The sequence below is a fragment of the Xenopus laevis genome, chromosome 2S, assembly GCF_017654675.1.
Source record: "Xenopus laevis strain J_2021 chromosome 2S, Xenopus_laevis_v10.1, whole genome shotgun sequence".
Taxonomy (NCBI): Eukaryota; Metazoa; Chordata; class Amphibia; order Anura; family Pipidae; genus Xenopus; species Xenopus laevis.
The window spans coordinates 69,122,860-69,136,839 of NC_054374.1; the positions used below are offsets into that span (position 1 = coordinate 69,122,860).

A 13,980-nucleotide genomic window follows, 5' to 3' on the forward strand; every position below is an offset into this window, starting at 1 on the left:
AGAAGAGGGTCACTCTTATGATTGAGATTTTTAAGGGGCAGGACCGCCATCATGGGGGGGGGAGCATTGTCCCGAACCTGGAGGGTCTTCTGCCCAGATTCCCTTGGAAATCTATATCTAGCACACATGCCTCCAGTTTTACAGCTCTGATCTAATATGCCTTATTCCAAAAATTAAGAGGGACATTTCATGATTTTTCTTTGGGGTAATAGTACTACACTTACATGCAGCATTAGTGTTGGAAGAGAGGGGTCAGTAGGCATTTCAACCAGCAGGTCCCAAATCATGGCACTGGCTGGCACATTTCAAATTTTAAGCAGCTTTGAAAGCTCCACTCTCTAAGGAATATCCTTCCCCATACCAATTGTCCTAGTGAAACACCTGCCTGTTTGGTGTATCATGTATGCCTATTGATTTAAAATTGTACAATACCGTGTTGTAAAACATTTATGTCTCCAGCTACAGATTAACTGAAAATGCACAACCTAATAAACTAGCATCTAGGCAATTTGATGTCACATAAGTTGAAGTTTCTAGGGAAATTCAACTTAAGTGTCATATATGAGTCTAAATAACTCTTTAACTAAGAATACCAAAAAAAATCTGTGGGTTCTAACTAGATCCATTATTACAGTTGGCATCTTAGACAGTCCTTTTCCAAAAGTATTTCAGCATTAGCTGACAAACCTTCAAGAGAATGCTACTAATGTTGCTGAAGCAACCCTGAACTCCCAATGTGGATTGCTGGCCTAAGTTTAGTTATTCAGATAGGGCTAGCATGTGTACCCCCAGAACATTATTCCTCTAGAACCCCACATATCAGCGGCACATCGATGGGCCTAACAATCAATCATCTGCCCAATCCGAACCATATAAATGGCACAAAAAATTACCTTGGTCATCTGGGCTTATGAATACTGGAGCTTCCTACTCTTGGACATCTGCCAATTACAGGTGGCTGGAGAATGGAGACAAGTATGCTACCTGCAAATCCACTCCTTTCACAAAGTTCATTCATATACCATTAAAACTGTGTGAGAGCAAAAAGCAACACAATAAAAAGCACGCACAAGTAAACCCCTATTTAAACAAAAGTCTTAAAGGAGGTTGTTCACCTTCCAACACTTTTTTCAATTCAGTTGGTTTTAGTTTACCAGAAATAAAGACTTTTTCCAATTACTTTCTATTTTCTATATGTGACTGTTTTTCTAATATTGAAGTGTAAATTGTCATTTTCCACCTTCTAAAGCAGCTCTGGGAGGTGGGGCATCTGACCCTTTAAACTGTTCTAAATTGATACATTTAGCTGATACATTTCTTATCTTTGTCCCTGCTGAGCAGAATCCCAGGATTTCATTAAAGGCAGCTGTTAGAATTGATACAATAGTTGCTAATATTCCATGGATGCTGAAATGTATCAATGAAATGTTGCAAAATTGTAACAGTTTAGAGTCTGCGCCTGAAGCTGCTAGATTGAAGCACCAGTGACAAGGGCATTCAATTTTAAACACAGATTTTGGAAAAAAAAGTCTTCATTTCTGGGAAACAATCTGAAACAATTAAACTGAAATAAGTGTTTGTAAGGTGAACAACCCCTTTAAAGTACTGGTTGCAGGAAGCAATACTGTCACTCTTCCCAATCATGGCTGTCACCTGACACAATATATGATATTGAAACACTACGTGTCGCTTAGTTAGGTAGCATGAGACTTTTATTGAACCAACAAGTTTAGGAATGCAGTAATTGTCTGCTCTCTTACTGGGAAGGCATCCTATAATTCTGCAGGAGATGGAGCTACTGTATATCACACTACAAATGATATATGCCCCAAAGAGCATTGTTTTCATATAAGAGAGGACAAAGTATACTGTATTGTAAATATACGTAGAAGCAGGCCGGACTGGCAATCTGTGGGTTCTGGCAAATGCCAGAGGGGCTGCTATAAGGTCCCATAGAAAGTTTGTATTTATTGGGCTGGTGGGGGCTGTTTGGGCCTCTATGTGGGCTGATTGGGCCTCTGTCTACCTGAAATGCCAGAGCCTATTTTAATTCTCAGTCCGGACCTTGATAGAAGTGTACATTTCTGTTTCGGTCTAGCTTCAGTTTTTTATAATGTCTTTTCAAGGGGACACTAAACAGATCTATTTTATATTAGCCCCAAATGAATAGACTAGCTGAAATATTGATGAGTTATACTTTGTGGCTATAGAGTTGTTATTATTATGATGATCATACACATAAAGACCTGGGCCTCCAAAGCAGAGTGAAGGCAACAGTCTGAAATTGTAGTCTGACTTGACTCTGCAGCATGTACAGTACTTATTATGTTTGTGGATTTAGAAACATACCCTGGTACATGACTGCATTTGTTCAGCAGCTTTGGCACCATAATTGGGAAAAAAATCCTGTATAAAATGACTCCCAGTGAAGACAAAAGGGTGTAAGTGGGTCCACCTACCTCTAAAGGGCCCGGTCACTTCTAGAAACCTGAAAAGCAATACTTAGTTCTGTTCGGTATCTCAAAGGGGGGTCTCAAATGTCCTATTTGTACAGCTATGAGGAGAGCAATGCTACAGTAGATCTGCAGAGCAGTATCTATATACAGTCTGATGTGCAGAACAGTGCACTGCTAGGACTCTGTGCAAATCCCATTGCAATGAAACTGCAGAATGCATGCACCAAAAAAAAAAAAAAAAAAGTAAGCATGCATATACAGTACATATTTTTTTCATGAAAGTTGTTTTGCAACATGAGATACCCTCGTGAGAATGCCCTACATACACATTTGTTTTCATGAATTAGGATAACATGTACTGTTGCCTGTACAGCTTTGCACAATTATGTCCCCTCCACCTCACAGATGCCCTGCAATGTGGGAAGCTGCAACAAGTAATGTATGTATATATATATAGAAGCTGCTTCCAGAGAGATGCATTCAAATACAGTGGTTTATTAAACACCACCTGGGCATTTGCAGATAACATGCACAAACAAAAAGTAATCCAATTATATCAATAATAACACACTATATCTCTTCAAAGGCCCTGCTGTCAGGCCGCACTCACCACAGATGATGTCATATATTCACAACCTTGCGGGTCGGTGACGTCACGGCCCCAAAGCTGCACCCGCCGTTTCCCAGGCAGCTCCGGGCGGAGGAGCAGAGTTAACCAGGGATGTCATTCTGTCTCACATCCCAACTTCACACTTCAGTATGGGCCTCCGCAACCGCCGCGGAACACCCCTATGAGGGGAATTGGTACGTACCTCCCTCCTCTGCTGTCAGACAGAAACTGGACGCGCCCACTAAAGAAAGGAGTTTGGTTGCGTAAAGCCCCAGTCTGAAGAGAATGGTAGCGCCCGCCTCCTGCTGTCAATAGCTGAAGCTTGGACGCGCCCACTAAACAGGAGGGGCTGTAGCTTTGCGTTTCCTTGTTCCTCAACGCGGTGCTGTCAATGTTATCCCAGTGGCGGCTTATTTAATCTCATTCATGTGTACATATGTGGTGGGGAAATATTTACTCTGCTGTATATGTTATTTAGTGATGTGTTAGAAGCCAACTATTCAGGTAAAGGGGAACCAGAGTCTAGTATTTGACAGCGATATGGTATGTGTGGGCATGAGCCAGTGTCGGACTGTGACACAAGGGGCCCACCAAAAAACCTTAGACCAGGGGACACTCTCAGTACTATTATTCTTCCTCTACTCATTCAACCTCTATTCTCCTAGCCTCTATTCTTTACATACTATAATCTTTTATTCCATATATATAGCCCTTTTGTTCTTAAAGAAATAGGGAATGGCCATGAAATAGGCCAAATCTTTAGCTGCACAAGGCCCACCGGCAGTTTTCCTGGTATCCAAACAATTTAGGGAGGGGTGAAAGCGTAACGCCAGTCTGGAACTACAGAAGGAATATTCAGCATGTATGCCAAAACACGACTTAAGCTGGCCATAGACGCACAGATCCTATCGTACAAATCGAGGATCGTGTGTGGTGAGTGTCGACATCTTTCGTCTGGCGGAGATCGGTCGTTTGGTCGATCAGACAGGTTTGATTTTGATCCGACCGATCCCGTCAGAGCCCATTGCACATCGTAATCGGATTGTTCAGCCATACGGCCGAACGTTCAGATTACCCCCGATATAGCCATGTTCGTTAATGGCATATCGGGGAAAGATCCGCTCGTTTGGCGTCTAGGGCCACCTTAACATATAGACAAAAACTAGAATAAAAATGCATATACAAAAGTAGACTTATCTTTTATACTTATATAACGCCTGGGGTAGTTATCTACATTCAGAAAGTTATACAGGAGACATTTCAATAACTGATATCAAACACGGGCCCTGAGATGATTTCATATTCATAGGCAAGGGTCACAGATTTAAAAATAGGATCAGGAAAAATAGGGCCCTGCTTGAAAGAGCTTACAACCTAAAGGCAATTGTACATTTTTTCCATTCCAGTCATTGGATGCTTGTGATTTGGGTAGAGAATGAGGGATGGGTAGTTGTACTTGTTCTTACCAGAATTATTGTCCCACTGCACCCTGGAAGAAAAAAGGTAAAGTGACATAGTCATATCATTGGGTAAAAATGTTATCCCCAACCAAAGGTGTGTGCTAATAGAGCCTGCATTCCGGTTGGGGATAACAGTATGCCCATGCGCATAATGAAAATGTGCCACAAATGGCTCATTATCAGGCCCGGATTTGTGGCGAGGCCACATAGGCCCGGGCCTAGGGCGGCAAAATTTTAGGGGCGGCATGCCGCCCCGCCGCATCCAAGGAAGCGCTTGGTGCTCCAATACTGAATAGTGCACTCCCGTGCGCACAGGGGCCGGCGCTTTTAGACCATGCGTCTGGCGCTAGGACCGCGCAGTGAAGGGAGGGCGCACACAAGCGTCAGGGCACTGGCCTCGGGGCGCGGCTTTCAGAAATCCGGCCCTGCTCATTATGCGCATGCGTGTGACATAATATGGCTGCTCACGTTATGCGCATGCGAGTGACACAACATGGCTGCTTGTACTGGGAGCTCCTTCCCGGTGTGGGAAGCGTAACGCTGGCAGGGGGCATTTAAAAAAAATAAATAAATAGTTATCCCCAATGTGGGCTCTATTAGCATGCACCTTTGGTTGGGGATAAGATTTTTACCCAACAGGTTCCCTTTAATTACAGCTTTAATTTTACCACATTGAATATTGGCAGGCAAGTCAGAAGTGTGTGACACAGGTCAAAGGGACACTGAAATGTATCATCTACAGTTGTGTTCAGAATAATAGCAGTGTGTTATTCATTTACAGTAAGTAAAGAAAAGGGAATTTTAGGCTGTTCCAAAAATAACAGTGTCTGCATTCTTCTTTACAAACTTGAACAATCACTGTATAAACTGAAAAATGTTTCAAGATATAGCTCTTTTTTTTTTTTTTTTTGAATCACTGAACTAATATTTAGTTGTATAATCAGTGTTTCTGAGAACTGCTGCACATCTGTGTTGCATGGGATCAACCAACTTCTGGCACTTGCTACATTCCACAATTCTTCTGCATTTCTTGGTTTTTCCTCAGAAACAGCATTTTTGATGTCACCCGACAAGTTTTCTATTGGATTAAGGTCCAGGGATTGGGCTGGCCCCTCCATAACGTTAATCTTGTTGGTTTGGAACCAAGATGTTACTTGTTTTCTGGTGTGTTTGGGGTAGGGATGCACCGAATACGCTATTTTGGATTTGGCCGAACCCCCGAATCCTTTGCGAAAGATTTGGCCAAATACCAAACCGAATCCTAATTTGCATATGCAAATTAGGGATTGTAAGGGGAAAACATTTTTTACTTCCTTGTTTTGAGACAAAAAGTCATGCGATTACGCTCCACATCCCTAATTTACATATACAAATTAGGATTTGGATTTGGTTCGGCCTGGCAGAGGGATTCGGCCGAATCCGAATCCTGCTGAAAAAAGGCAGAATCCTGGATTTTGTGCATCCCTTGTTTGGGGTCATTGCCTTGTTGAAACACCCATTTCAAGAGCATTTCCCTGCATAAGTAACATGACCTTTTCAAGTATTTTGAAGTATTGAAACTGATCCATGATCCCTGTTATGAGATAAATAGGCCCAACACTATAGTGTGAGAAACATCCCCATATCATGATGCTTGTGCCACCATGCCTCACTGTCTTCACACCGTACTGTGGCTTGAATTCAGTGTTTGGGGTTGTCTGGCAACGGTCTTTGCCATTTTGGCTATTCATCTATCCATTGGAATGTTAGTTTTCTGTTTTCTTCTGCCTTTCAGGTTTGGTTGCCATTTTAAAGCATTTGAGATCATTTTAGCTGAGCAGCCTATCATTTTTTGCACTATTTTATGTTTTTCCGTCTCCAATCAACTTTTTAATCAAAGTACGCTGTTCTTCTGAACAATGTCTGGAACAATATTTGCTTCTTTCCTCAAATAAGGGCTGACATTGACACTTGTTTTTTCACAGAATGAATGACCTCACTAATTGAATGCCACACTGCTATTATTTGGAACAGGCTATTATTATTTTGAACACTGCTATTATTTGCAACAAGCCTTAGTTAATTATTCAATTACACAGAATCACAGTTGATTTTCTATTACTCTACACCTACAAGTAAATTATTTGCCATGTAAATATATAATGTCTGCCAAAATCAGTAATTGATCAGGTTAGTGATACCAGACTGCTATTATTTTGAACATATACTGCACTCAACTGCTAAAGGTAAGCAGGTAATGTTCAACGCGCTAACAAAGGAGAAGAACTGGTACATTGTATAACCATTGAGGGTACCAAAATGTTAGGCACCCCCATCCTCCACTAATGATAATCGCTTTCCTGATACCTTGACCCAGTGCTCCTGTTTTGTGAAAAACACACCAACCCGGGGTTCTACTGCACAACTTCTTCTTTCTAAATCTTCTCTCTGTTCCAGGCAGCTGTTCACTTTACTGATCATGTGCACCTGGCCTGGGGGCTATAGAGAAGAATGAAGAAGTGAAAGTTTGCGTTGGTGATCCTTCAGCAGTACCCCAGCCAGTAGCAACCTCCTGTGATTATACTGGCTCTTAAACAGCAGAAAACGTTGTATGTGTCCCGTGATTTCTGATGGTGGCCCTGCTTACAGTTGACTAAGGTCCAGCTCACATGTTCAAAAGCTGGCATCCTATGATAATGCCACATTTAAAGTCACTAAATTCTTCAGTATGTATTTTAGTATTGCCAATGTTAGGTTCAGATTACTTGGATTTAAGACTGTTGTTTAAATAGGCAATTGCACTAATTAGAAGAGGTATCTAGATATTATTGACCATACAGTATTTATATATTGTATGTTTTGTAAAAAAGAAAAACAATTAGTCTTGCACTCGTATACTTTATGAAATTAATTCCATCTCTGCTGGTCTCCCTATCTTCTGTTTCTGTTTCTCGCACTCAATCTACTTCCTCTTTTACTATTTTTGCTTTCCTGGTTTCATTTTCCATTCTGTATCCCTGCCTCCTCTACTCCATTAATGGTATCCTATAGTACTTTTCTTAGTTACCCATCACTTTGTCCTCCTCTTTCTCCACCTCTCGCTACTCTTTACAATACCCCAGGGTCCCTAAATTAATGATACACTTCTGACCTGTGTGGGGCTTGAACATCCTATTAATATAAATCATAAACTATTCCCTCCAGTCAGCATCTTTGCTTTCCTGTCACTCACTATGAGCCACTTCACTCAAGAGGAATTTAAGAGCAACTTGTAAGACATAATGAAGGATGTGACAGGCAAGCACTAAAACCAACAATAATAAATTTTGTGGCTTGTATAATTAGCAACCACAATCCACCTAAATCAGTGCCAGCCAAATTGATATGAATGAGTGGCTTTCGACTATATTTTCCAGTTGCTGAATTTCATAAATACTTGATGGAAACCTTTTAATAAATGTTGTGAGCCATTTTAAAAAGTCACAATTTTATCTCCTGTGCTTCACTGCTGAAATTGAATTATAAACTCCAAAAGTAGGCAGTATCTGACAATTCCATATTAGACATCCAATTTAGAATTGCTGCCCTTTAAAACCAAGAAAGCCAGTTCACTCACTTTGCAGAGAATATCATACTCTTTATTAGGCAGATACTAGGGGGCAGAATGTCTACCTTTAATTTTAATCAAAACTAGTTTACCTTCTGGAATGGTCTCTATAAAGTGTGATAAATTATTATTAATCATTGTTTAATTATCTGAAAGGCCATCCTAGAATTACCTCTCTCTGAACTAACCTGCAGTAACCATTCATTTCTTCATGAATATTCAGTTCCAGTTGTGGTTTTGCTGCCACCTAATGGTTACAAGTCATCCATGCAGCCTATGTATTTAGTATACACTAGCTTTCAATGTAAATAGGTTGCACTTCTGTACCCTCTGGTGGTTAAAAGGAAAAAAAAAATACAATATTTTAATTGCCGTTCTTTATATATTTCCTACACGTTATGGAGCACTTTCCAGAAAGCAATAATAAGGCTTACAGATATGCAGGTATAGGACCAGTTATTCAGAATGGTCGGGACCTGGGGCATGCTGGAATATTTCAGTAATTTGGATCTTCATACCTTAAGTCTACTAGAAAATAATGTAAATATAAAATAAACCCAATTGGCTGGTTCTGCTTCCCATAAAGATTGATTATATTTTAGTTTGGATCATGTATAACAGGAGTGCCCATACTGATGCAAGGCCTACCTAATCGAGCTCTATCATTAGCTAAAGAACAATACTCTTCTCTTCTTTAATCTCCATTCTGTCCTCTAAACCGCAGTGACTGTTTGCCACATTTAACTCACTCCTTTGCCCCCCTCCACCCATTGATGTAACTGCCCAAGATCTTGCACATTTCTTTAATGAGAAAATCAATCTCATTAAGCTGAGCATACCATCTGACAATCTCAGACTAACGTGCAGTCCACTCACATCCACTTTGCACTCCTTCATCCCTGCAACATTAGAAGAAGTTAGCAAACTTCTAGCCTGCTCAAAACCCACAACCTGCTCCCTTGACCCCATACCCTCTCGCCTCCTCTATCCAATCTCTGATACACTCTCTCCTGCACTTACCCACCTATTTAATCTTACACTCTCTACTGGTACTTTTCCATCCTTATACAAACAAGCACTAATCACTCCTATCCTCAAAAAACCTTCCCTTGATCCCAGCTCTCCCACTAACTATCGACTGGTCTCCCTTCTTCAAATCGCATCCAAATTACTAGAAAGGCTTGCTTACAAATGTCTGATCCAGCATCTCACTCACAACTCCCTTCTCGACCCCCTGCAATATGGCTTCCACCCAACGCACTCAACTGAAACTGCACTCACTAAAGCAACCAATGATCTTCTACTGGCAAAGTCTAAATGTCACTATTCCATACTCCTTCTTATCCTTCTAGATCTCTCTGAAGCCTTTGACACAGTTGACCTCCTAGACATTCTATACTCAGCTGGCATTCGTGACAATGTTCTTTCATGGTTTACATCTTATCTGTCTGACCGTTCCTTTAGAGTTGCCTTCTCTAAATCTACTTCTACTACGTTCCCTCTCTCTGTCGGAGTTCCTCAAGGCTCTGTTCTAGGCCCTCTGCTGTTCCCGCTCTATAAAACTTCACTAGGAATACTTATTCAGTCTTTTGGACTTCAGTAACACCTTTATGCTGATGACCCAACTCTACTTGTCTATACCCGATCTTTCTAATTCTGTCCTTTCGCAAGTTACAGACTGTCTCTCTGCTGTCTCCTCCTGGATGTCACAGCACCACCTGAAACTGAACCTTTCAAAAACAGAACTCAATATATTTCCTCCAAAATCTTCCCCTGTCCCTCAGTTATCACTCACACCACCTTTCATTCCACCATACAGGCACGCTGCCTAGGAGTTATCCTAGACTCGCATCTGTCTTTTTCACCACACATTCAAACACTTCAAATATTCTCGTATTCAACTGCGCAACATTGCGTGAATACGACCATATTTCATTTGAGAATCAACTAAAACACTGATTCAGTCTCTCATCATCTCCCGCCTTGATTACTGCAACCAACTCCTCGCAGGTATTCCAACAAGTCACCTTTCACAACTCCAATTTGTTCTAAATGTGGCCGCTAGACTCATTCATCTATCTCATCACTCAACATCAGCTGCTCCCATATGTATGTACCTTCACTGGCTCCCAATCTCCTCTAGAATCAAATTCAAATTACTAACACTCACTTTCAAGGCCCTTAATGAAGCCCCTCCCTATATTTCATCTCTGATCTCCATATACTATCTTTCACGCAACCTTCGCTCTGCTTCTGATCTTCTCCTCTAATCACTTTCTCCTATTCTCGTCTACAAGACTTCTCTCTGGGCTTCTGATTTTCTCTGGAACTCTCTGCCTCGAACTGTCAGACTTTCTCCTTCTTTCCAAACTTTCAAGCGCTCCTTAAAGACCCACCTGTTTAAAGAAGCTTATTAAATGTACCTTAATTAATCAATCATTGCTGTATGAAAAATACAAATCACAAAATTGTTTCTAAAATCCTAATGTCTCAATTGTACCCTAACCTTTACTTTGTTAACTCTAATTATAAGGCCCTCTAATCCTATTGTACTCTGTAACCCTTGTTTGTTATCCACCATTTATTCAGTTTGTTATAACTAAGGTAAAGCACTGCGTATCTTGGTGCTATATAAATAAATAAATAAATGATGATGATGATAGTAATGTTGTCCCATTATGATCTACATTCATAAAATATTGCATTACTTAAATATTGATTGATAAAAAAATGCATATTGTTATATTTAAACATATATTTCTTATGTAACCTTAACATAATAAATATCTGAATAAAAAGCATGAAACAGGAGGGTGATTTAGACTGTTTGTTGACAGTGTCTTGAGATCTACTGATGGTCTACTATTAGACCCAAATCTACCTTTTGGACACCCCTGTTGTATAAGGTACAATTTTATTTATACAGAAAAAAGGGAAATCATTGTTAAAAGTTTGGATTATTTGAATAAAATGGAGTCTATGGGAGACAGTCTTTCTGTAATTTGGAGCTTTCCAGATAACGGGTTTCCCATACCTGTATATGTATAGGCAAGAGGTCCTGCATGTTTTCACAAGAGATGTTACAGGTACTCCTTTTCTTAGTTACTCAGACTAAAAGCATATTAGCATATTGCCCTTGAAAGCAAGGAAAGATATACCAAAGTAAAATCAATATTGTATGATAGGTAAGCACTAAAAACAATCAGCTAGCTGGTACAGGGCCGCCATCAGGGGGGCACAGCTGTACTGGGCAAGGCAGTTTATTAAGCTTGAAGGTGGGCCCGGCAGTGCTAGACTTCCAGGCCGGGCCCCCGTTAAGTCGCGAAAGAGAGAATGGACCCAAAGTTGATGAAAAGGATCCGAAAGGAACCAAAGCCGCAAAAAAGACCCGAAGCTGAAAATCGAGCCGAAGAAGAGGAGAAGTAGCCGAATGGAGCCAAACAAGAGGAGAATGAAGAAGACCTTTAAAGGTAAGTTCCAATGAATACCAATGGTCTTTTTTTTTTGTTTCAACCCCTGACCACCACCACTTTACTTGAGTGAAGTGGCTCATAGTGAGTGATAGGAAAGCAAAGATGCTGACCGGAGGGAATGGTTTATAGTAATAGCATCTTCAAGCCCCACATAGTTCTACAGGCCAGAAGTGTATCATTAATTTAGGGACCCTGGGGTATTGTAAAGAGTAGCGAAAGGTGGAGAAAAAAAGAGGACAAAGTGATGGGTAACGAAAAAAAGTACTATAGGATACCATTAATGGAGTAGAGGAGGCTGGGGAGGCAGGGATACAGAATGGAAAATGAAACCAGGAAAGCAAAAATAGTAAAAGAGGAAGTAGATTGGGTGTGAGAAACAGAAATCTTAAAAGAACTGAGGATATTGCTAAATTGGTAAATTAGATTAAATATTTATATTATAAATGCTAGCTATATACTAAATAGTAGTGTATTTAGAGGACAGTATAGGCAGAAAGATCAAACCAGAGGCCCCCACCCCTTTGAAATTGAGTAACCAAACTTTCATTTGAAGCAGCGAAAACAGTGAGGGCATTGAAGTTACGACGGTAGACGTCATTAATGCCTTTAAGACTGGCTTGGATTATTTATTGGACAAGTTATTAGTAGTACTATTTGTTGCTAAAGTAATTGGAGAATATAAAGACTGCATGTGAAAGGATGGCCAAGGGGAACCCTATAACCTTGCACTTTTCACAAAATAATCATCCAATAAGCTCACTAAGAGCTATGTTCATAGAATAAGTGGCTAATACCAATAGAGGGGGTGGTAGCCCACAAAAATTATTATGTAGGCTTATTGGATACAAAAGATTGGATGCAGTGCAAACCAGGGGTCTTAATACTTCAAAAATGTTTTTTTTAATACCATATATCAATGTTTTATCTGTTGGAAAGTTTTTAAGGGGTTAATCAGGGACCTGCTCTATATGGGTTGATCCTTGAGGGAATACTGAACATGGTTGGTATATGTTTGTCCAGAGGAAGACATGATAAATGTTTGATATTTAACCCAGAGTACGTCCATGTATATTTTGTTGTAATTGGACTATTTCGGGAAATGTCGTGGAGATTTGGAGATCTGACTTGCACCTGGTAAATTAAAATAAAGGAGTGCATGGCAAATTTGTTATTTTTTGTCATTAGAGAATGTTAAATGTACTTGCATAGTAATATAACACATTCCTACATAATACTGTCCAAGCCTCATATTTAACCTGAACCGGTACTATGAGTAATATTTATGTACATACCTTTTATAATTATTATTATCATGTATTGAGAGCACCAACATATTTCGCAGGGCTGTAAGTGGATCCTCCATGGCAGCAACAGTGCACTAACTACTCTGACTACTATTTGCTATAAACTGGCCATCTTAGTCTAGTGAAACATATCAGCAGGTATTTCAACCTCCACAACAATGCCCTAGCCTGGCTTTAAGAGTAATGTGCTAATAGTTTATTGTGTCTCACAGTCCATCTCTCCTTGTCTCTACCTCTTTCATCCAAGTTCATTGATAGTTTCATTAATTTAGCTTTTTTCCCTTTTTGGTTGTCAAAATTACTATTGACTGTTGCCATTGCAGAGATGGTGCTACCTCACCTGCAGCCATCATTTCCATGTTAGAGATAACAATAGTTTATTCAGTAACTGCAAATAAGTTTGTTAGCTGCAAAGAGCTATCATAATGGAAACCTTGGCAGGGGAAATTATATGCAAATAAATAAAGCTGTCTGCACAAAATAACTTCAAGACATGTGCTTTACTGAACAGTTATATAAACCTGGTCAATTGGTATATTACTTACAGGCCTGGCAATCTGTACATTCAGGCAAATGCCAGAGGAGCTGCTGTAGGATGCCATATTTATGGGGCTTCTGTCCGCTGGTCTTAGAATGAGAGTTTCTTTTAACATCCTTAATACTAAATTGTGTGCAAGAGCAATACATACTTCACAGGGGCCTAATGTTACAATCTGAGAATATACAACCCATGTCAACAAAAACTGTATCAATGGCATAACAAGGACCAAGTTAGAGAAGAGAATAGCATTGGCAACAGATATAGCATGACAAAACCATATGGGAGATATTATAATATGTATTAAATAGTATGTCAATTAAATTCATGCTTAATAACAAATAATGTATACTTTCCCCCCTTGATTATTGCATTCTGTTTATTTTGTTTTGATAATAAAGTTTTTAAGGAGATGACAGCCATGAGCAAGGCTGATTGTTGAGATGAAAGCAGAAGGAGAATGTCATTCCGATAGATGCCTTTCCCAGACTGCTACTGTTTCTATGTATCGTATGTACAGCACTGAGGAAGATGAGTGTTAAATACAAACATG

At 40.0% G+C, this 13,980-nt stretch overlaps 1 protein-coding gene across 1 annotated transcript in view; it reads right to left on the minus strand.

Moving 5' to 3' along the window:
* hivep3.S (HIVEP zinc finger 3 S homeolog) overlaps positions 1-3,336 on the minus strand; it is a 78,890-nt gene extending 75,554 nt beyond the window's left edge. Inside the window, exon 1 of the mRNA XM_018249466.2 lies at positions 3,067-3,336. The gene's annotated coding sequence lies outside the window, so the exon portion shown is untranslated. The remainder of the gene's footprint in view (positions 1-3,066) is intronic.
* Between the last annotated feature and the right edge of the window lie 10,644 nt (positions 3,337-13,980).